This window comes from Ranitomeya variabilis, chromosome 1 (genome assembly GCF_051348905.1).
Source record: "Ranitomeya variabilis isolate aRanVar5 chromosome 1, aRanVar5.hap1, whole genome shotgun sequence".
NCBI classification, from domain to species: Eukaryota; Metazoa; Chordata; class Amphibia; order Anura; family Dendrobatidae; genus Ranitomeya; species Ranitomeya variabilis.
The window spans coordinates 597,027,079-597,051,948 of record NC_135232.1 but is presented as its reverse complement, the minus strand read 5'-3'; the positions used below and the strand labels follow the sequence as shown (position 1 = coordinate 597,051,948).

The 24,870-nt window shown below is 46.4% G+C and overlaps 1 protein-coding gene across 1 annotated transcript in view; it reads right to left on the bottom strand.

Moving 5' to 3' along the window:
• Positions 1 to 24,870, bottom strand: part of LOC143808125 (uncharacterized) — a 118,606-nt gene that overhangs the window by 33,702 nt on the left and 60,034 nt on the right. The window lies entirely within an intron of this gene.

The following is a 24,870-nucleotide window of genomic DNA, read 5'->3' as shown; positions in this document are numbered from 1 at the left end:
GATGAGTTTTTGAACGTTAGCATTGCTTTCAACAAAGACAAATGCATTCACTGGGAAATGTCATTTTAACATTTAAAACCTTATCTGGCCTTGTGGTATGTGATGCATCATCAGACAGGCTTGTGGTATACACTTGGTTACTGCTGGCTCTCCAGCCAAGTCTATGGTAACCAGTGATATTCTGGTGCAGCCCTGCGCTCCGGAGTCTGTCCAAAGATCATCTTACTGAGCATGTCTGTAATGTGGCGTCTTCTCATTGGTGGTCAGACTTTAGCTGCTCTGCTGATGTGGCGGCTCCAGATTGGCCCATGGGTGATGTCACAGCCGGCTGGACGTGAGTGTTTGGGGTGGAGCCTAGGGTTTAAATGGCTCTCAGCGGTGCACATGGGCACACTAGTATCACTTATGTGTGGTGTATGTGAGAGGATACTCAACAACGCTGTTTGCAAGTGTTGCTCTAAACTATGAGTCCTTGCGTAGACAGGTAGGGTTAGGACTGGGTTTCTATCCCTTGGCTTGCCATCTGTCTCCTTCATGTGTGCGGTTAACACAATTGAGTTACAGAGCAAGTCCAACCCTCAGGCTACTCCTTTCAGGGAAAGCGACAGGGCATTGCACCTAGCGTCACATTCCCTTGGCTTAGCATCTGTCTCCTTCATGTGTGCAGTTAGCACAGTGGAGGGCTAGTCCAATTCACGTGCTGTTTTCCCTGTGATGTTTAAAAGGGTTCAGCTTCTTGCTTACTTTCAGCAGTACCATTCTGTTCTGGGTACTCTGAGTAATGTTCACGCTGTGTGGTGTTAACACAGTGTGGTTAAAGTAATGGCTCGCTGTTTAGTTCTGCCGTTGTTCACTAGCAGCAGTTATCCATCTCTGCATGGTGGACCCAGGGTTGCGATTGCACTTTATTATTTATTTTTAATTTAGTGCAATCCACCAACCCTAACAGTATACTAGAGCCAGGGTCTGGCTAGTAATGGCAGTTGAGCAGCGTCTCCAGCGGTACATCCAGCAGCTGGAGGGCAGGTTATCCACGCTTGAGCGGGCGACTTCAGCTGCGGATCTGCGGTAGCAGCACAAGCAGCCAGCGAAACCTTCACTAGGGTTTCTGCTATGACTCCTGTTCTGTTTTTCTCACATTTCCCATTACCAAACAAGTTCAGGCCTCACGTCTCTTATCTGAATGAGCCAAGCTGGGATTTGTGGTGTCACTATGCCACTATGGGTGCGTAATGACCTGGCCGTGTCATGGGTAACCCAAGGTCCCAGAAAGACTTATTTCAGAGCGCCTCTCGCTTTCTGGGCGCTCTGAAAACAGGTCTTTCTGGGACCTCGGGTTACCCATGACACTGCACTCCAACTCTTGGCGTTATTTCAGGGCTCTTCCATGGCCAGCCAGTTTGCTATTCAATTCCGGACCCTAGCTTCCGAGTTGGAGTGGTCAGCTAAAGTCCTGATTCCCATATTTTGGGGGGGCCTTGCAGACCATGTTAAGGATGCTTTGGCCACTAGGGAGATCCCAACTACACTGGAGGATTTAATGTCTGTGTCCATTTGCATTGATCTTTGGTACGCTGAACGAAGATTGGAGCTAGCCCAGTGTAGACAAAGGATTCTGTTAGCTCCAAACTTTACCCACCCTTTGGAATCTTTGGCTCAGAAGAGCATTCTTGTGGAGCCCATGGAGGTCTCTCAGGAGGAATCTGAATCTTGTCCTGTACGTCCTCAACCGACCTGTTTTGTTTGTAGGCAGGTTGGTCATTACGCCAATAAGTGTCCCAGATGTCAGGGAAAATATCCGGGTCTAGTGGCTATTGGAGGAGGCTCACTAGACATGGCAGAAGTGTCCTCCAAATTAACCTTCAAGGTGTCCTTGTCATATGGGTCAACTACTCACACAACCGAGGCTTGCGTGGATTCCAGGGTGGAGGGCAATTTTCTGTCTTCCACCTTTGCCCAATGGGTCCATCCTTCCTACCCACGTCACTCATCAAACGATACCTCTTACCCTCATGTTGTCTCCAAAACGTCAGGAGATCATTTCCTTTTTAGTCATCTCAGAGGGTGTGGATGACTTACTTCTGGGGATACCTTGGTTGCGCTGCCATTCCCCTCGTATTGATTGATTGGGATACTGGGAGCATAGAGAGATGGTGTAGCTTGTGTGAGGGACAATGCCTGAGGGCCCAAGTTCAGGTTGGAGCATCTGTGGTCTCTACGGACTTAACTTCCCTACCTTAATACTACTGGCAATATGTCGATGTGTTCTCCAAAAAAGCTGCAGAGACTCTTTCCCCCTCATCACCCCTATGATTGCCCCATAGACCTAATTCTGGGGCAGAGCCTCCTTATGCCCGTGTCTACCCTTTATCTCTCCCGGAGACAGAGGCAGGACTCATTTTAGGCAAAGTAGGGCCCTAGGCAAAAGTTTAAAATGGGGCCCCAAATACTAAAATATTGTATATCACACCGAAGCATTTCTGTTGTATTTACATGTGCCTCTAAACAAGTGCGATCGACAATATTGAAGTCATTCGATGCTTGTTTCCTAGCCTCTTTACACCAACTGAGAAAAAATGATGGGAACAGAACAATCACTATTAGATCAATCAGTTCCTATACAGTATCATATTATAAGCAGCACATCTACAGTTTATACCGGCGATGTGAAGCTGAGAACAATGACTTCTGTTCCAGCATAAACAATCTAATCACTCGATGAATATGCAGCATTTTGCTTGTTTAGTATAATACACCCCATAGTCCTTCATATATTATAATGTGCACCACAGTTCTCCATATTGTAAAATGCACAACCCATAGTCCTCCATATAATATTATGTGCCAAATAGTCCTCCATATAGTGTAATACACTCCCTATAGTCCTCCATATATTAAAATACACTCATCAGTCCTCCATATAGTATTATACACTTCCCATAGTCCTCCATATAGTATAATACACTCCTCATTGTCCTCCATATATTAAAATACACTGCTCAGTCCTCCATATAGTATAATACACTCCTCAGTCCTCCATACAGTATAATACACTCTCCATAGTCTGTCATATATACTCCTCATAGTGCTCCATAAAGTATAATGCACCGCCATAGTCATCCATGTAGTACAATTCATTTCCCATAGTATAATGCACCCCTTAGTTCTTCATATAATATAATGTATTCCCCATAGTCCTCGAAACAGTATAAAGCAGCCCACATATAGTATAATGCAGCCACCCCTGTTGTGAATTTGGATTCTGGGCTCCCCCGGTGGCTACTGGTGGAATTGAACTGGTGTCTTCATCTTCTCTGTTCACCTGTTCCCATCAAGATGTGGGAGTCGCTATATAACCTTGTTGCTCTGTTAGTTGCTTGCCGGTCAACAATGTTATCAGAAGCCTCTCTGTGCTTGTTCCTGCTCCTAGACAACTACTAGATAAGTTGGACTCTTGTCCATGTTTGTTTTTGCATTTTTGTTCCAGTTCACAGCTGTAGTTTCGTTACTGTGTCTGGAAAGCTCTTGTGAACAGGAATTGCCACTCTGGTGTTATGAGTTAATGCCAGAGTTTTAAAGTAATTTCTGGATGGTGTTTTTGATAGGGTTTTCAGCTGACCATGAAAGTGTCCTTTCTGTCTTCTGCTATGTAGTAAGTGGACCTCAAATTTGCTAAACCTATTTTCATACTACGTTTTTTATTTCATCTCAACTCACCGCCAATACATGTGGGGGGCCTCTGTCTCCTTTCGGGGTATTTCTCTAGAGGTGAGCTAGGACTAATATTTTCCTCTGCTAGTTTTATTTAGTCCTCCGGCTGGTGCTGGGCATCTAGAATCAACGTAGGCATGCTACCCGGCCACTGCTAGTTGTGCGTTAGGTTTAGTTCATGGTCAGCTCAGTTCCCATCTTCCAAGAGCTAGTTCCTATATATGCTTATGCTATGTTCTCTTGCCATTGAGATCATGACAGTTTGACCGGCCATCAAAGTGTTAATTGTTTGGGCTGAAGCAGGAGAAAAAGAAGTGTTGAAGGGAAATTTTTTTTTTTTTTTTCCCCTCAGAGTTTTGCTGCCTAGCCCTTAATTGCTGTCTAGCTGCTTCTTACCTCCTCTTAACCCTTGAATGGCTCTGTGTCCACCTGTTTGCAATGGATCTTCAGAGTGTAACTGCAGGTTTGAATAATCTCGCCACGAAGGTACAAAATTTGCAAGATTTTGTTTGTCATGCACCTGTATCTGAGCCGAGAATTCCTTTGCCGGAATTTTTCTCGGGGAATAGATCCGGGTTTCAGAATTTTCGAAATAATTGCAAATTATTTTTGTCCCTGAAATCTCGCTCTGCCGGAGACCCTGCACAGCAGGTCAGGATTGTGATTTCCTTGCTCCGGGGCGACCCTCAAGACTGGGCTTTTTCATTGACACCAGGGGATCCTGCGTTGCTCAATGTGGATGCGTTTTTTCTGGCCTTGGGGTTGCTTTATGACGAACCTCATTTGGAGCTTCAGGCAGAAAAAACTTTGATGTCCCTATCTCAGGGGCAAGATGAAGCGGAAATTTACTGCCAAAGATTCCGTAAATGGTCTGTGCTTACTCAGTGGAATGAGTGCGCCCTGGCGGCGACTTTCAGAGAGGGTCTCTCTGATGCCATTAAGGATGTTATGGTGGGGTTCCCTGTGCCTGCGGGTCTGAATGAGTCCATGACAATGGCTATTCAGATCGATAGGCGTTTGCGGGAGCGCAAACCAGTGCACCATCTGGCGGTGTCCACTGAGAAGTCGCCAGAGAGTATGCAGTGTGATAGAATTCTGTCCCGAAGCGAGCGGCAGAATTTTAGACGGAAAAATGGGTTGTGTTTCTATTGTGGTGATTCTACTCATGTTATATCAGCATGCTCTAAGCGCACTAAAAAGCTTGGTAAATCTGTTTCCATTTGCACCTTACCGTCTAAATTTATTCTATCTGTGACCCTGATTTGCTCTTTGTCATCTATTACCACGGACGCCTATGTCGACTCTGGCGCCGCTTTGAGTCTTATGGATTGGTCCTTTGCCAAACGCTGTGGGTATGATTTAGAGCCTTTGGAGACTCCTATTCCTCTGAAGGGGATTGACTCCACCCCATTGGCTAATAATAATCCACAATACTGGACACAAGTAACTATGCGTATTAATCCGGATCACCAGGAGATTATTCGCTTTCTGGTGCTGTATAATCTACATGATGATTTGGTGCTAGGATTGCCTTGGCTGCAATCTCACAACCCAGTCCTCGACTGGAGAGCTATGTCTGTGTTGAGCTGGGGATGTAAGGGGGCTCATGGGGATGTACCTGTGGTTTCCATCTCATCATCCATTCCCTCTGAAATTCCTGAGTTCCTGTCTGACTATCGTGACGTCTTTGAAGAATCCAAGCTTGGTTCGTTACCTCCGCACCGAGAGTGCGATTGTGCCATAGATTTAATCCCGGGTAGTAAATACCCAAAGGGTCGTTTATTTAATCTGTCTGTGCCTGAACATGCTGCTATGCGAGAATATATAAAGGAGTCTTTGGAAAAGGGACATATTCGTCCATCGTCATCTCCCTTAGGAGCCGGTTTTTTCTTTGTGTCAAAAAAAGACGGCTCTTTGAGACCATGTATTGATTATCGGCTTTTGAATAAAATCACTGTTAAATATCAATACCCATTGCCGTTGCTGACTGATTTGTTTGCTCGCATAAAGGGGGCCAAGTGGTTCTCTAAGATTGACCTTCGTGGGGCGTATAATTTGGTGCGAATCAGGCAGGGGGATGAGTGGAAAACCGCATTTAATACGCCCGAGGGCCACTTTGAGTATTTAGTGATGCCTTTTGGTCTTTCTAATGCTCCGTCAGTTTTCCAGTCCTTTATGCATGATATTTTTCGCGATTATTTGGATAAATTTATGATTGTGTATCTGGATGATATTCTGATTTTTTCGGATGACTGGGACTCTCATGTCCAGCAAGTCAGGAGGGTTTTTCAGGTTTTGCGGTCTAATTCTTTGTGTGTGAAGGGTTCTAAGTGTGTTTTTGGGGTACAGAGGATTTCCTTTTTGGGATATATTTTTTCCCCCTCTTCCATTGAAATGGATCCTGTCAAGGTTCAAGCTATTTGTGATTGGACGCAGCCCTCTTCTCTTAAGAGTCTTCAGAAATTTTTGGGCTTTGCTAACTTTTATCGTCGATTTATTGCTGGTTTTTCGGATATTGCTAAACCATTGACCGATTTGACTAAGAAGGGTGCTGATGTTGCTGATTGGTCCCCTGATGCTGTGGAGGCCTTTCGGGAGCTTAAGCGCCGTTTTTCCTCTGCCCCTGTGTTGCGTCAGCCTGATGTTGCTCTACCTTTTCAGGTTGAGGTCGACGCTTCTGAGATCGGAGCTGGGGCAGTGTTGTCGCAGAAAAGTTCTGACTGCTCCGTGATGAGGCCTTGTGCCTTCTTTTCCCGTAAATTTTCGCCCGCTGAGCGGAATTATGATGTTGGGAATCGGGAGCTTTTGGCCATGAAGTGGGCTTTTGAGGAGTGGCGCCATTGGCTTGAGGGGGCCAGACATCAGGTGGTGGTATTGACTGACCACAAAAATTTGATTTATCTTGAGACCGCCAGGCGCCTGAATCCTAGACAGGCGCGCTGGTCATTATTTTTCTCTCGGTTTAATTTTGTGGTGTCATACCTACCGGGTTCTAAGAATGTTAAGGCAGATGCCCTTTCTAGGAGTTTTGAGCCTGACTCGCCTGGTAACTCTGAGCCCACAGGTATCCTTAAGGATGGAGTGGTATTGTCAGCCGTTTCTCCAGACCTGCGGCGGGCCTTGCAGGAGTTTCAGGCGGATAGACCTGATCGTTGCCCACCTGATAAACTGTTTGTTCCTGATGATTGGACCAGTAGAGTCATCTCTGAGGTTCATTCTTCTGCGTTGGCAGGTCATCCTGGCATTTTTGGTACCAGGGATTTGGTGGCAAGGTCCTTCTGGTGGCCTTCCCTGTCACGAGATGTGCGAGGCTTTGTGCAGTCTTGTGACGTTTGTGCTCGGGCCAAGCCTTGTTGTTCTCGGGCTAGCGGATTGTTGTTGCCCTTGCCTATTCCTAAGAGGCCTTGGACGCACATCTCGATGGATTTTATTTCAGATCTGCCTGTTTCTCAGAAGATGTCTGTCATCTGGGTGGTGTGTGACCGTTTTTCTAAGATGGTCCATTTGGTTCCTCTGCCCAAGTTACCTTCTTCTTCCGAGTTGGTTCCTCTGTTTTTTCAAAATGTTGTTCGTTTGCATGGTATTCCTGAGAATATCGTTTCTGACAGAGGGACCCAATTCGTGTCTAGATTTTGGCGGGCATTCTGTGCTAGGATGGGCATAGATTTATCTTTTTCGTCCGCATTCCATCCTCAGACGAATGGCCAGACCGAGCGGATTAATCAGACCCTGGAGACATATCTGAGGTGTTTTGTGTCTGCTGACCAGGATGATTGGGTTGCTTTTTTGCCATTGGCGGAGTTCGCTCTCAATAATCGGGCCAGCTCTGCCACTTTGGTGTCCCCGTTTTTCTGTAATTCGGGGTTTCATCCTCGATTTTCCTCTGGTCAGGTGGAATCTTCGGATTGTCCTGGAGTGGATGCTGTGGTGGAGAGATTGCATCAGATCTGGGGGCAGGTGGTGGACAATTTGAGGTTGTCCCAGGATAAGACTCAGCTTTTTGCCAACCGCCACCGTCGTGTTGGTCCTCGGCTTTCTGTTGGGGATTTGGTGTGGTTGTCTTCTCGTTTTGTCCCTATGAGGGTCTCTTCTCCTAAGTTTAAGCCTCGGTTTATCGGCCCGTATAAGATATTGGAGATTCTTAACCCTGTTTCCTTCCGTTTGGACCTCCCTGCATCCTTTTCTATTCATAACGTTTTTCATCGGTCATTATTGCGCAGGTATGAGGTACCGGTTGTGCCTTCCGTTGAGCCTCCTGCTCCGGTGTTGGTTGAGGGTGAGTTGGAGTACATTGTGGAGAAAATCTTAGACTCTCGTGTTTCCAGACGGAGACTCCAGTATCTGGTCAAGTGGAAGGGATATGGCCAGGAGGATAATTCTTGGGTGAATGCATCTGATGTTCATGCCTCCGATCTGGTTCGTGCCTTTCATAGGGCCCATCCTGATCACCCTGGTGGTTCTGGTGAGGGTTCGGTGCCCCCTCCTTGAGGGGGGGGTACTGTTGTGAATTTGGATTCTGGGCTCCCCCGGTGGCTACTGGTGGAATTGAACTGGTGTCTTCATCTTCTCTGTTCACCTGTTCCCATCAAGATGTGGGAGTCGCTATATAACCTTGCTGCTCTGTTAGTTGCTTGCCGGTCAACAATGTTATCAGAAGCCTCTCTGTGCTTGTTCCTGCTCCTAGACAACTACTAGATAAGTTGGACTCTTGTCCATGTTTGTTTTTGCATTTTTGTTCCAGTTCACAGCTGTAGTTTCGTTACTGTGTCTGGAAAGCTCTTGTGAACAGGAATTGCCACTCTGGTGTTATGAGTTAATGCCAGAGTTTTAAAGTAATTTCTGGATGGTGTTTTTGATAGGGTTTTCAGCTGACCATGAAAGTGTCCTTTCTGTCTTCTGCTATGTAGTAAGTGGACCTCAAATTTGCTAAACCTATTTTCATACTACGTTTGTTATTTCATCTCAACTCACCGCCAATACATGTGGGGGGCCTCTGTCTCCTTTCGGGGTATTTCTCTAGAGGTGAGCTAGGACTAATATTTTCCTCTGCTAGTTTTATTTAGTCCTCCGGCTGGTGCTGGGCATCTAGAATCAACGTAGGCATGCTACCCGGCCACTGCTAGTTGTGCGTTAGGTTTAGTTCATGGTCAGCTCAGTTCCCATCTTCCAAGAGCTAGTTCCTATATATGCTTATGCTATGTTCTCTTGCCATTGAGATCATGACACACCCCATAGAGTATAATGCAGCCACCGCATAGAGTATAACGCAGCCACCCCACAGAGTATAATGCAGCCCCATCATACAATATAATGTAACCCCCAATAGAATATAATGCAGTCCCCCTCATAGTATAATGCAGCCCCTCCATAGAATATATGGTAGCCCCCCACAGAATATAATGCAGCCCCTCCATAGAATATAATGCAGCCTCCTTATATAGTATAATGTAGCCCCTCCATAGAATGCATTGTAGCCCTCATATAGCATAATGCAGCCCCCATAGAATATAATGTAGCCCCCTAATAGAGTTTAATGAAGCCCCCCATACAATATAATCTAGCCCCCATAGAATATAACCCAGCCCTCATAGAATACAATGTAACCCCCTCACATAGTATAATGTAGCCCCCTCATAGAGTATGAAGCCATAACCCCTCATAGAATATAATATAATACAGACCCCTCAGAATATAATGTTGCCCCCCATAGAATATAATACAGCCCACCTCCCCATAGAATATAATGTAGCCCCCCATAGAATTTAATACAGCCCACCTCACCACAGAATATAATGTAGCCCCAAAGAGTATGATGCAATCCTCTCTCATAGAATATAATTCAGCCCCCCATAGAATATAATGTAGCCCTCATAGAATATAATACAGCCCACCTCCCCATAGGATATAATGTAGCCCCATAAAAGAGTTTGATGCAATCCTCCCTCATATAATACAGCCCCCTATAGAAAATACAGCCTCTCCATAGAATACAATACAGCCCACCTCCCAATAGAATATAATGTAGCCCCCATAGAATATAATACAGCCCACCTCCCCATAGAATATAATGTAGCCCCCCATAGAATATAATACAGCCCACCTCTGCATAGAATATAATGTAGCCCCCCATAGAATATAAAACAGCCCACCTCCCCATAGATTATAATGTACCCCCCACAGAATATAATACAGCCCAATTCCCCATAGAATATAATGTACCCCGCACAGAATATAATACAGCCCACCTCCCCATAGAACATAATACAGCCCATCTCCCCATAGAATATAGTACAGCCCCCCACCCCGAGAATGGCCCCACAGTCTAGTATTCACTGATGTATTTAAAAAAACAAAAAACATAATCCTCACTTCTCCTCGTGCCCCACACTGCTCCAGGCTCGGCTCTGGTCTCAGATGCTGCACTGCCTGGGACCGGCACACAATGGGTGCACGATGAAGTGACGTCATCGTGCACCCGCAGTGTCAGAGGCAGATGGGAATGATGGGAGAGGGAGCGTCATCTGATGCTCTCTCCTCCATCATTGCATTGAACTGTACTGGCGTCTATGATGCCGGTATAGTTCAATGCGGCGGCGGTGGGGGGAGTCGGCACTGTCGGCAGGCAGGCCCCCCTGACCCATGGGTCCTATAGCGGCTGCGTGATGTGCCTCTGTTAGCAGCACGCCACTGGCTGTGGGCCCCTGGGAGGGCGGGGGCCATTGGCAGCTACCTGGTCTGCCTGCCACTAACGCCGGCCCTAGACCGAGGCTATGTCAGTACATCAGGGAGAATTTGGCAACGGGGTTTATCACGAAGTCTGTGTCTCCTGCTGGGGCTGGTTTCTTCTTTGTCCAGAAGAAGAATGGGGAACTGCATCCCTGTATTGATTATAGGGGTTTTAATGCCTTCACAATTCAAAATAACTATTCTTTGCCGCTAATCCTTGAGCTCTTTGATAGGCTGCGGGATGGTAGGATATTTACCAAGTAAGAGTTGCGTGGGGCCTATAACCTAATCAGTATACGCGAAGGGGACAAATGGAAAACCACCTTTAATACCTGGGACGATCACTATGAGTACTTAGTAATGTTATTTGGTCTCTGCAATGCCCCCGCAGTCCTTCAGGACTTTGTAAATGACATCTTTTAGGAGTTGTTGTCCAAATCTGTAGTAGTATATTTGAATGACATACTTATCTATTCTCTAGATGTTGACACTCACCGTAAAGATGTGGGTAGGGTCTTTGAACTCTTGCGCGCCAATTCTCTCTATGCCAAACTGGAGAAGTGTGTGTTTGAACAGGAGTCCCTACCATTTCTTGGGTACATTATTTCGGCCATGGACTCGGCCAAGCTGGAGTCAGGGATGAACTGTCAAGAGCCTCATTCCCTTAAAGCTGTGCAGCGCTTTATGGGATTTATCAATAACTACCACCAGTTCATTCCCCACTTGTCTACCCTTGCAGCTCCGTTGGTATCCCTCACCAAGAAGGGAGCTAATCCTAGACAGTCGTCCGAGGAGATCTCCAAGGCCTTAAACTCCCTGAAGTCCCATTTTGCTAGGGCCCCAGTTCTGCATCAGCCCAATGTGGATAAGCCTTCCATCCTGGAGGTGGACGCCTCTTCCATTGGTGCTGGAGCAGTCCTGTATCATAAGGATGCTCAAGGTCGTAAACATCCTGGTTTTTTCTTCTCCAAGACCTTCTCACCAGCGGAGAGAAATTATTCCATTGGGGATAGAGGGTTGCTGGCCATGAAATTGGCCTTTTTGAGTGTAGATGTCTCCCAGAGGGAGCTCGGCAACTACTAAGGTCTTCACGGACCAAAAAAACCTCCTTTACCTGTAGACGGTCCAATGGCTGAATTCTCGACAGTCCAGGTAGTCCTTATTCTTCTCCTGGTTTAATTTCTCCATCCATTTTCTGTCCGGGGAGAAGAATTTACGAGCTGATGCCCTATCCCCTTCTATAGTCATGTCCAAGGATGGGGATGAGCCACATCTTATAGTCCCTTTGGACAGTCTTTGAACGGTGGTGCCAGTGTCGCTAAAGAAGGTTCCTCCTGGCAAGTCCTATGTTCCACCTGACATGCAGCCGGAGGTTCTCTCGTGGGCACACACTTCCAAATTGGGAGGTCATTTTGTGTTATGATCTGGTGGTTTAGGAGCAACATGGGACGTGCTCTGGAGGAGGTGGTACCTGTACTGACCGCAGTTCCTGAGCTAAACACAACACTAGAAGTAGCGGTGGAATGTTCCTGTCACTCCCTAGACACCTCTTCACAGCCGGAGGACTAACTACCCCTAAAGATAGAAACAGGAAAGCTATCTTGCCTCAGAGAAAATCCCCAAAGGATAGGACAGCCCCCCACAAATATTGACTGTGAGTGGAGAGGGAAATGACATACGCAGAATGAACCCAGGATGTAGCAAAGGAGGCCAGTCTAGCTAGATAAATAGAACAGGAAAGAATACTGTTGTGAAATTGGATTTTGGGCTCCCCCGGTGGCCACTGGTGGAATTGAACTGGTGTGCATCATCCCCTCTGTTCACCTGTTTCCATCAGGATGTGGGAGTCGCTATTTAACCTTGCTCCTCTGTCACTTCCATGCCGGTCAACATTGTAATCAGAAGCCTTTCTGTGCATGTTCCTGCTGCTAGACAACTCCCAGCTAAGTTGGACTTTAGTCCTCGTTTGTTTTTGCATTTTGTTCCAGTTCACTGCTGTAGTTTCGTTTCTGTGTCTGGAAAGCTCTTGTGATCTGAAATTGCCACTCTGATGTTATGAGTTAATACTAGAGTCTTAAAGTAATTTCAGGATGGTATTTTGATAGGGTTTTCAGCTGACCATGAAAGTGCCCTTTCTGTCTTCCTGCTATCTAGTAAGCGGACCTCAATTTTGCTAAACCTATTTTCATACTACGTTTGTCATTTCATCTATAATCACCGCCAATATATGTGGGGGCCTCTGTCTGCCTATCGGGGAAACTTCTCTAGAGGTGAGCCAGGACTATATTTTCCTCTGCCAGGATTAGTTAGTCCTCCGGCCGGCGCTGGGCGTCTAGGGATAAAAAACGTAGGCAACGCTACCCGGCTACTGTTAGTTGTGCGGCAGGTTTAGTTCATGGTCAGTTTAGTTTCCATCCTTCCGAGAGCTAGTACTTATGTTTGCTGGGCTATGTTCTCTTGCCATTGAGAACCATAACAGTTTGACCGGCCCAAAAAAGGGTTAAATTAATTGACAGAGAAAGGAGAGAAAAGAGAAGTCTGCTGAAGATTTTTTTTTTTTTTTTTTCCCCTTCCCTTCAGTTCTGAGTGTGCTTGTAATTGAATCTCTTGCAAGTCTGCCTATATTGCAGCCTTTCTCTCTCTCTCTCTCCTTCTAATCCTGGAATGGCTCTGTGTTCACCTGTTTAAAATGGATATTCAGAGTTTAGCTGCAGGTTTGAATAATCTCACCACGAAAGTTCAAAATTTACAAGATTTTGTTGTTCATGTTCCTATATCTGAACCTAGAATTCCTTTGCCTGAATTTTTCTCGGGGAATAGATCTTGCTTTCAAAATTTCAAAAATAATTGCAAGTTGTTTTTGTCCCTGAAATCTCGCTCTGCTGGAGATCCTGCTCAGCAGGTCAGGATTGTGATTTCCTTGCTCCGGGGCGACCCTCAGGATTGGGCTTTTGCATTGGCTCCATGGGATCCTGCGTTGCTCAATGTGGATGCGTTTTTTCTGGCCTTGGGGTTGCTTTATGAGGAACCTCAGTTAGAGCTTCAGGCGGAAAAGGCCTTGATGTCCCTATCTCAGGGGCAAGACGAAGCTGAAATATACTGCCAGAAATTCCGTAAATGGGCTGTGCTTACTCAGTGGAATGAGTGCGCCCTGGCGGCGAATTTCAGAGAGGGTCTCTCTGATGCCATTAAGGATGTTATGGTGGGGTTCCCTGTGCCTGCGGGTCTGAATGACTCCATGACAATGGCTATCCAGATCGATAGGCGTCTGCGGGAGCGCAAACCTGTGCACCATTTGGCGATGTCTACTGAGAAGACGCCAGAGAATATGCAATGTGATAGAATTCTGTCCAGAAGTGAACGGCAGAATTTAAGACGAAAAAATGGGTTGTGCTTCTATTGCGGTGATTCAACTCATGTTATATCAGCATGCTCTAAGCGTACTAAGAAGCTTGATAAGTCTGTTTCAATTGGCACTTTACAGTCTAAGTTTATTCTATCTGTGACCCTGATTTGTTCTTTATCATCTATTACCGCGGATGCCTATGTCGACTCTGGCGCCGCTTTGAGTCTTATGGATTGGTCCTTTGCCAAACGCTGTGGGTATGATTTGGAGCCTCTTGAAACTCCTATACCCCTGAAGGGGATTGACTCCACCCCATTGGCTAGTAATAAACCACAATACTGGACACAAGTAACTATGCGGATTAATCCGGATCATCAGGAGATTATTCGCTTTCTTGTGCTGTATAACCTACATGATGTGTTGGTGCTTGGATTACCATGGCTGCAATCTCATAACCCAGTCCTTGACTGGAAAGCTATGTCTGTGTTAAGCTGGGGATGTAAGGGGAAGCATGGGGACGTACCTGTGGTTTCCATTTCATCATCTATTCCCTCTGAGATTCCTGAATTCTTGACTGAATATCGTGACGTTTTTGAAGAACCTAAGCTTGGTTCATTACCTCCGCACCGGGAGTGCGATTGTGCCATAGATTTGATTCCGGGTAGTAAATACCGTAAGGGTCGTTTATTTAATCTGTCTGTGCCTGAACATGCTGCTATGTGAGAATATATAAAGGAGTCCTTGGAAAAGGGACATATTCGTCCTTCGTCATCTCCCTTAGGAGCCGGTTTTTTCTTTGTGGCTAAGAAAGATGGCTCTTTGAGACCGTGTATTGATTATCGGCTTTTGAATAAAATCACGGTTAAATATCAATATCCGTTGCCACTGCTGACTGATTTGTTTGCTCGCATAAAGGGGGCCAAGTGGTTCTCTAAGATAGATCTCCGTGGGGCGTATAATTTGGTGCGAATTAAGCAGGGGGATGAGTGGAAGACCGCATTTAATACGCCCGAGGGCCACTTTGAGTATTTGGTGATGCCTTTTGGTCTTTCAAATGCCCCTTCAGTCTTTCAGTCCTTTATGCATGACATTTTCCGTGATTATTTGGATAAATTTATGATTGTGTATCTGGATGATATTTTGATTTTTTCGGATGACTGGGACTCTCATGTCCAGCAGGTCAGGAGGGTTTTTCAGGTTTTGCGGTCTAATTCCTTGTGTGTGAAGGGTTCTAAGTGCGTTTTTGGGGTTCAAAAGATTTCCTTTTTGGGATATATTTTTTCCCCCTCTTCCATCGAGATGGATCCTGTCAAGGTTCAGGCTATTTGTGATTGGACGCAACCCTCTTCTCTTAAGAGTCTTCAGAAATTTTTGGGCTTTGCTAACTTTTATCGTCGATTTATTGCTGGTTTTTCTGATGTTGTTAAACCATTGACTGATTTGACTAAGAAGGGTGCTGATGTTGCTGATTGGTCCCCTGCTGCTGTGGAGGCCTTTCGGGAGCTTAAGCGCCGCTTTTCTTCCGCCCCTGTGTTGCGTCAGCCTGATGTTGCTCTTCCTTTTCAGGTTGAGGTCGACGCTTCTGAAATCGGAGCTGGGGCAGTTTTGTCGCAGAGAAGTTCCGATTGTTCCGTGATGAGACCTTGTGCCTTTTTCTCGCGTAAATTTTCGCCCGCCGAGCGGAATTATGATGTTAGGAATCGGGAGCTTTTGGCCATGAGGTGGGCTTTTGAGGAGTGGCGTCATTGGCTTGAGGGGGCTAGACATCAGGTGGTGGTATTGACTGACCACAAAAATCTAATTTATCTTGAGTCCGCCAGACGCCTGAATCCTAGACAGGCGCGCTGGTCGTTGTTTTTCTCTCGGTTTAATTTTGTGGTGTCCTACCTGCCGGGTTCTAAGAATGTTAAGGCGGATGCCCTTTCTAGGAGTTTTGAGCCTGTCTCCCCTGGTAACTCTGAACCTACAGGTATCCTTAAGGATGGAGTGATATTGTCTGCCGTTTCTCCAGACCTGCGGCGGGCCTTGCAGGAGTTTCAGGCGGATAGACCTGATCGTTGCCCACCTGGTAGACTGTTTGTTCCTGATGATTGGACCAGTAAAGTCATTTCTGAGGTTCATTCTTCTGCGTTGACAGGTCATCCTGGAATCTTTGGTACCAGGGATTTGGTGGCAAGGTCCTTCTGGTGGCCTTCCCTGTCTCGAGATGTGCGAGGCTTTGTGCAGTCTTGTGACGTTTGTGCTCGGGCCAAGCCTTGTTGTTCTCGGGCTAGTGGATTGTTGTTGCCCTTGCCTATCCCGAAGAGGCCCTGGACGCACATCTCGATGGATTTTATTTCGGATCTTCCTGTTTCTCAGAAGATGTCTGTCATCTGGGTGGTGTGTGACCGTTTCTCTAAGATGGTCCATTTGGTTCCCCTGCCTAAGTTGCCTTCCTCTTCCGAGTTGGTTCCTCTGTTTTTTCAAAATGTGGTCCGTTTGCATGGTATTCCGGAGAATATCGTTTCTGACAGAGGAACCCAATTCGTGTCTAGATTTTGGCGAGCATTCTGTGCTAGGATGGGCATAGATTTGTCTTTCTCGTCTGCTTTCCATCCTCAGACTAATGGCCAGACCGAGCGGACGAATCAGACCTTGGAGACATATTTGAGGTGTTTTGTGTCTGCAGATCAGGATGATTGGGTTGCTTTTTTGCCTTTAGCGGAGTTTGCCCTCAATAATCGGGCCAGCTCTGCCACCTTGGTGTCTCCTTTTTTCTGTAATTCGGGGTTTCATCCTCGATTTTCTTCTGGTCAGGTGGAATCTTCGGATTGTCCTGGAGTGGATGCTGTGGTGGAGAGGTTGCATCAGATTTGGGGGCAGGTAGTGGACAATTTGAAGTTGTCCCAGGAGAAGACTCAGCTTTTTGCCAACCGCCGGCGTCGGGTTGGTCCTCGGCTTTGTGTCGGGGACTTGGTGTGGTTGTCTTCTCGTTTTGTCCCTATGAGGGTTTCTTCTCCTAAGTTTAAGCCTCGGTTCATCGGCCCGTACAAGATATTGGAGATTCTTAACCCTGTGTCCTTCCGTTTGGACCTCCCTGCATCTTTTTCTATTCACAATGTTTTTCATCGGTCATTGTTGCGCAGGTATGAGGTACCGGTTGTGCCTTCCGTTGAGCCTCCTGCTCCGGTGTTGGTTGAGGGCGAGTTGGAGTACGTTGTGGAAAAAATCTTGGACTCCCGTGTTTCCAGACGGAAACTCCAGTATCTGGTCAAATGGAAGGGATACGGTCAGGAGGATAATTCTTGGGTGACTGCCTCTGATGTTCATGCCTCCGATCTGGTCCGTGCCTTTCATAGGGCTCATCCTGATCGCCCTGGTGGTTCTGGTGAGGGTTCGGTGCCCCCTCCTTGAGGGGGGGGTACTGTTGTGAAATTGGATTTTGGGCTCCCCCGGTGGCCACTGGTGGAATTGAACTGGTGTGCATCATCCCCTCTGTTCACCTGTTTCCATCAGGATGTGGGAGTCGCTATTTAACCTTGCTCCTCTGTCACTTCCATGCCGGTCAACATTGTAATCAGAAGCCTTTCTGTGCATGTTCCTGCTGCTAGACAACTCCCAGCTAAGTTGGACTTTAGTCCTCGTTTGTTTTTGCATTTTGTTCCAGTTCACTGCTGCAGTTTCGTTTCTGTGTCTGGAAAGCTCTTGTGATCTGAAATTGCCACTCTGATGTTATGAGTTAATACTAGAGTCTTAAAGTAATTTCAGGATGGTATTTTGATAGGGTTTTCAGCTGACCATGAAAGTGCCCTTTCTGTCTTCCTGCTATCTAGTAAGCGGACCTCAATTTTGCTAAACCTATTTTCATACTACGTTTGTCATTTCATCTATAATCACCGCCAATATATGTGGGGGCCTCTGTCTGCCTATCGGGGAAACTTCTCTAGAGGTGAGCCAGGACTATATTTTCCTCTGCCAGGATTAGTTAGTCCTCCGGCCGGCGCTGGGCGTCTAGGGATAAAAAACGTAGGCAACGCTACCCGGCTACTGTTAGTTGTGCGGCAGGTTTAGTTCATGGTCAGTTTAGTTTCCATCCTTCCGAGAGCTAGTACTTATGTTTGCTGGGCTATGTTCTCTTGCCATTGAGAACCATAACAGAATACTGTGCGGTCAGTATTAAAAACTAGAAAAATCCACCACAGAGTTTACAAAAATCTCCACACCTGACTAAAGGTGTGGAGGGTAAATCTTCTTCCTAGAGCTTCCAGCTTAACTGAATAAATCCATACTGACAAGCTGGACTAGAAAAAACATAGAAAGTGCAGAAAGATTAAGTCCACAACAAGTGGACTGCAAAAGAACAAAGCAAGGACTTATCTTTGCTGAACTGGTCAGAATATCAGGGAAATCCAAGCAGAGATGTGAATCCAACCAGGAACCATTGACAACTGGCACAGGCTGAAGGATAGAACCAGGCTAAATAGCCGAGACAGAAAGACAATCAGTGGAAGCAGCTGCTGACTACTAAATCCAAGGAGCAGCAGTACCACTTAAAACCACCGGAGGGAGCCCAAGAGCAGAACCCGCAAAAGTGCCACTTACAACCACCGGAGGGAGCCCAAGAGCGGAATTCACAACAGTACCCCCCCCTTGAGGAGGGGTCACCGAACCCTCACCAGAGCCCCCAGGCCGATCAGGACGAGCCAAGTGAAAAGCACGAACCAAATCGGCGGCATGGACATCGGAGGCAACAACCCAAGAATTATCCTCCTTGCCATAAACCTTCCACTTGACAAGATACTGAAGCCTCCACCTCGAAAAACGAGAATCCAAAATTTTCTCCACCACATATTCCAACTCCCCATCAACCAACACCGGGGCAGGAGGATCAACAGAGGGAACAACAGGCACCACATATCTCCGCAACAAAGATCTATGGAAAACATTATGGATGGCAAAAGAGGCTGGAAGGGCCAAACGAAAAGATACCGGATTGATAATCTCAGAAATCTTATAAGGACCAATAAACCGAGGCTTGACCTTAGGGGAAGAAACCTTCATAGGAACATGATGAGAAGATAACCAGACTAAATCCCCCACCCGAAGCCGGGGACCAAGACACCGACGGCGGTTAGCAAAACGTTGAGCCTTTTCCTGAGACAACGTCAAATTGTCTACCACATGAGTCCAAATCTGCTGTAACCTGTCCATTACAGAATCCACACCAGGACAATCAGACGGCTCAACCTGCCCCGAAGAAAAACGAGGATGAAACCCAAAATTACAAGAGAAAGGCGAAACCAAAGTAGCCGAACTAGCCTGATTATTAAGGGCAAACTCGGCCAACGGCAAGAAAGCCACCCAATCATCCTGGTCAGCAGACACAAAGCATCTCAAATAGGTTTCCAAGGTCTGATTAGTTCGCTCAGTTTGGCCATTTGTCTGAGGATGAAATGCCGAAGAAAAAGACAAATCAATGCCCATCCTAGCACAAAAGGCCCGCCAAAACCTAGAAACAAACTGGGAACCTCTGTCAGACACAATATTCTCCGGAATGCCATGCAAACGAACCACATGCTGAAAAAACAATGGAACCAAGTCAGAGGAGGAAGGCAATTTAGGCAAAGGTACCAAATTCACCATTTTAGAGAACCGGTCACAAACCACCCAGATAACAGACATCTTCTGGGAAACAGAAAGATCCGAAATAAAATCCATGGAAATATGCGTCCAGGGCTTCTCAGGGACCGGCAAAGGCAAAAGCAACCCACTAGCGCGGGAACAGCAAGGCTTGGCCCGGGCACAAGTCCCACAGGACTGCACAAAAGAACGCACATCCCGCGACAAGGAAGGCCACCAAAAGGACCTAGCAACCAAATCTCTGGTACCAAAAATCCCAGGATGACCAGCCAACACCGAACAATGAACCTCAGAAATTACCTTACTTGTCCATCTATCAGGAACAAACAGCTTCCCCACAGTACAGCGGTCAGGTTTATCAGCCTGAAATTCCTGAAGCACCCGCCGTAAATCAGATGAGATGGCAGAAAGAATCACCCCTTCCTTAAGAATGCCAACCGGCTCAAGGACTCCAGGAGAATCAGGCAAAAAACTCCTAGAGAGGGCATCAGCCTTAACATTCTTAGATCCCGGAAGATACGAGACCACAAAATCAAAACGGGAGAATAACAGGGACCATCGAGCCTGTCTAGGGTTCAGCCGCTTGGCCGACTCGAGGTAAATCAGATTCTTATGATCGGTCAAGACCACAACGCGGTGCTTGGCTCCCTCAAGCCAATGTCGCCACTCCTCAAATGCCCACTTCATGGCCAACAACTCCCGATTGCCGACATCATAATTGCGCTCCGCAGGCGAAAACTTTCTGGAAAAAAAGGTACACGGTTTCATCAAAGAACCATCAGAACTCCTCTGAGACAAAACGGCCCCTGCCCCAATCTCAGAAGCGTCAACCTCAACCTGAAAAGGAAGAGAAACATCCGGCTGACGCAACACAGGGGCAGAGGTAAATTGGCGTTTAAGCTCCTGAAAGGCCTCAACAGCCGCAGAGGACCAATTCGTCACATCAGCGCCTTTCTTCGTCAAATCGGTCAGGGGCTTAACCACACTGGAAAAGTTGGCAATGAAACGGCGATAAAAATTAGCAAAGCCCAAAAATTTCTGAAGACTCTTCACAGATGTGGGTTGAATCCAGTCATGAATGGCTTGGACCTTAACAGGATCCATTTCTATAGACGAGGGAGAAAAAATAAAACCCAAAAAAGAGACCTTCTGAACTCCAAATAGGCACTTAGACCACTTCACAAATAAAGCATTATCACGAAGGATCTGGAATACCATCCTGACCTGCTTCACATGAGACTCCCAATCATCGGAAAAAATCAAAATATCATCCAAATACACAATCATGAATTTATCAAGATAATTGCGGAAAATATCATGCATGAAGGACTGAAATACAGAAGGAGCATTAGAGAGCCCGAAAGGCATCACAAGGTATTCAAAATGGCCTTCGGGCATATTAAATGCAGTTTTCCATTCTTCACCCTGTTTAATACGAACAAGATTATATGCCCCTCGAAGGTCAATCTTAGTAAACCAACTAGCCCCCTTGATCCGAGCAAACAAATCAGAAAGCAAAGGTAAAGGGTATTGGAATTTGACCGTGATCTTATTAAGAAGGCGATAATCAATACAGGGTCTCAAGGAGCCATCCTTCTTGGCAACAAAAAAGAATCCCACTCCCAATGGTGATGAAGACAGCCGAATATGCCCCTTCTCTAAAGACTCCTTATCATAACTCCGCATGGCGGCATGCTCTGGCACAGACAGATTGAAAAGTCGGCCCTTAGGGAACTTCCAGCCAGGAATCAAGTTAATAGCACAATCACAGTCCCTATGTGGAGGAAGGGAACTGGACTTGGGCTCATCAAATACATCCTGGAAATCCGACAAAAACTCAGGAACTTCAGAAGAGGAGGAAGAGGAAATTGACATCAAAGGAACGTCACTATGTACCCCTTGACAACCCCAACTAGTCACAGACATAGATTTCCAATCCAGCACAGGATTATGTCCCTGTAACCATGGAAAACCCAGTACAACAACATCATGCAAATTATGCAACACCAGAAAACGGCAATCTTCCTGATGTGCTGGAGCCATGCACATGGTCAGCTGTGTCCAATACTGAGGTTTATCCTTGGCCAACGGTGTAGCATCAATGCCCCTCAAAGGAATAGGGCTTTGCAAAGGCTGCAAGGAATAACCACAGAGCCTGGCGAATTCCAAGTCCATCAAGTTCAGGGCAGCGCCTGAATCCACAAATGCCATGACAGAAAAGGACGATAATGAGCAAATCAAGGTCACAGATAAGAGAAATTTAGGCTGTACAGTACTGATGATAACAGACCTAGCGACCCTCTTAGTACGCTTAGGGCAATCAGAAATAACATGAGCAGAATCACCACAGTAAAAACACAGCCTATTCTGGCATCTGAATCCCTGCCGTTCTGCTCTAGTCAAAATCCTATCACATTGCATAGGCTCAGGACTCTGCTCAGAGGACACTGCCATATGGTGCACAACTTTGCGCTCGCGCAGGCGCCGATCAATCTGAATGGCTAGAGACATAGATTCGCTCTAACCAGCAGGCGTGGGGAACCCCACGATAACATCTTTAAAGACCCTTTCTGAAAATTGCTGCCAGAGCCTGCTCATTCCATTTAGTGAGCACAGACCATTTTCTAAATTTCTGGCAGTATACTTCTGCCGCTTCCTGACCCTGACAGGGCCAACAAGGTCTTTTCTGCATGATCCACAGAATTAGGTTCATCATACAATAATCCGAGCTCTTGAAAAAATGCGTCTACATTAAGCAATGCCGGATCCCCTGATTCAAGGGAGAATGCCCAGTCCTGAGGGTCACCACGCAGCAGAGAGATGACAATTTTAACCTGCTGAATGGAATCACCAGAGGAACGGGGTTTCAAGGCAAAAAACAATTTGCAGTTATTTTTAAAGTTCAAAATCTTGGATCTGTCCCCAAAAAACAAATCAGGGGTTGGAATTCTAGGCTATAAAGCCGGAGTCTGGACAACATAATCTTGGATACTCTGTACTCTTGCAGCAAGTTGATCCACACGAGAAAACAAACCCTGAACATCCATGCCAGCGCCAAAATCCTGAACCACCCAGAGATTAAGAGGAAAAAAAAGACAAAACAGACTGCAGAAAAAAAATGGCTCAGAACTTCCTTTTCCTTCTTTTGAGATGCATTTAATTCATTTTTGGCCAGTTGTACTGTTATGATCTGGTGGTTTAGGAGCAACATGGTACGTGCTCTGGAGGAGGTGGTACCTGTATTGACCGCAGTTCCTGAGCTAAACATAACAATAGAAGTAGCCGTGGGATTTTCCTGTCACTCCCTAGACACCTCGTCACAGCCGGAGGACTAACTACCCCTAAAGATAGAAACAGGAAAGCTATCTTGCCTCAGAGAAAATCCCCAAAGGATAGGACAGCCCCCCACAAATATTGACTGTGAGTGGAGAGGGAAATGACATACGCAGAATGAACCCAGGATGTAGCAAAGGAGGCCAGTCTAGCTAGATAAATAGAACAGGAAAGAATACTGTGCGGTCAGTATTAAAAACTAGAAAAATCAACCAAAGAGTTTACAAAAATCTCCACACCTGACTAAAGGTGTGGAGGGTAAATCTGCTTCCCAGAGCTTCCAGCTTAACTGAATAAATCCATACTGACAAGCTGGACTAGAAAAAACATAGAAAGTGCAGAAAGATTAAGTCCACAACAAGTGGACTGCAAAAGAACAAAGCAAGGACTTATCTTTGCTGAACTGGTCAGAATATCAGGGAAATCCAAGCAGAGATGTGAATCCAACCAGGAACCATTGACAACTGGCACAGGCTGAAGGATAGAACCAGGCTAAATAGCCGAGCCAGAAAGACAATCAGTGGAAGCAGCTGCTGACTACTAAACCCAAGGAGCAGCAGTACCACTTAAAACCACCGGAGGGAGCCCAAGAGCAGAACCCGCAAAAGTGCCACTTACAACCACCGGAGGGAGCCCAAGAGCGGAATTCACCACAATTTTGGCATCAAGAGAACCACTGAGCTTCTGGCTAGGTCTTATTGGTGGCCTTGGATGGCATGAGACATGAGGGATTACATGCAAGAATGTGTCTTATGTGCCAGTGGCAGATAGGCCCTGGGAGATGGTCAGGATGGACTTTATTGTGGACCTGCCTAAGTTCTATATTAATAAAGTTATTTGGGTTGTCACCGATCATAGCTGCTCTGGTGATGTGGCGGCTCCAGATTGGCCCACGGGCGATGTCACAGCCCTCTGGGCGTGAGTGTTTGGGGTGGATCCTAGGGTTTAAAAGGCTCTCAGCGGTGCACGCGGGCATGCTAGTATCACTTATGTGTGGTGTATATGAGTGGATACTCTACCACGCTGTTTGCACGTGTCGCTCTAAACTCTCCGAGTCCTTATGTAGGCAGGTACGGCTAGGACTGGGTTTCTATCCTTTGGCTTAGCATCTCTCCTACATGTGTGCGGTTAGCACAGTTGAGTTACAGAGCAAATCCAATCCTCAGGCTACTCCTTTCAGGGACAAAACACCACAGAAAAACAGGCAAAGGTGCTTACCTGTCTAGGCCTCAAATCAAATGCACTCTCATGGTGCAGTCCTTTCAGGGACAGCGACAGGGCATTCCACCTAGGGTCACATCCCCTTGGCTTAGCATCTGTCTCCTTCATGTGTGCGGTTAGCACAGTGGAGTTCAGGGCAAGTCCAATTGACGTGCTGTTTCCCCTGTGACGTTTAACAGGGTCCAGCTTCTTGCTTACTTTCAGCAGTACCATTCTGTTCTGGGTACTCTGAGTACTGTTCACACTGTGTGGCGTTTAACACAGTGCAGTTAAAGTAATTGCTCGCCGTTGATTACTAGCAGCAGTTATCCATCTCTGCACGGTGGACCCAAGTGTTGAAATTGCACTCTATTATTTATTTTTATTTAGTGCAATCCGCCAACACCTATACTGTTATTGCGTATGCAGTGAGTGGCAGGGCTGCCCACAATTTGGACACACCCCAATACCCCTTTGAAGAGACGTACAGGAGGGCCTCCTGAAAACAATGTTCCCATTATTAGGAAGTGGGTCTCCCATACTGTTTGCCTATGCAGTGAATGCAAGAGCTGCCAAAAATTTGGAGGCACTCTAATGCCCCTTTGAAGAGACGTAGAGGAAGGCTTCATGAAAAAATGTTCCCATTATTAGGAAGTGGGTTATAGAATCATAGAATGGTAGAGTTGGAAGGGACCTCCTGGGTCATCTGGTCCAACCCCCTGCTCAAAGCAGGATTCACTAAATCATCTCAGACATATGTCTGTCCAGCCTCTGTTTGAAGACTTCCATGGAAAGAGAACTCACCACTAGTGTTGAGCGATACCGTCCGATACTTGAAAGTATCGGAAAGTATCGGCCGATACCGGCAAAGTATCGGATCTAATCCGATACCAATACCGATACCCGATACCAATACAAGTCAATGGGACTCATGT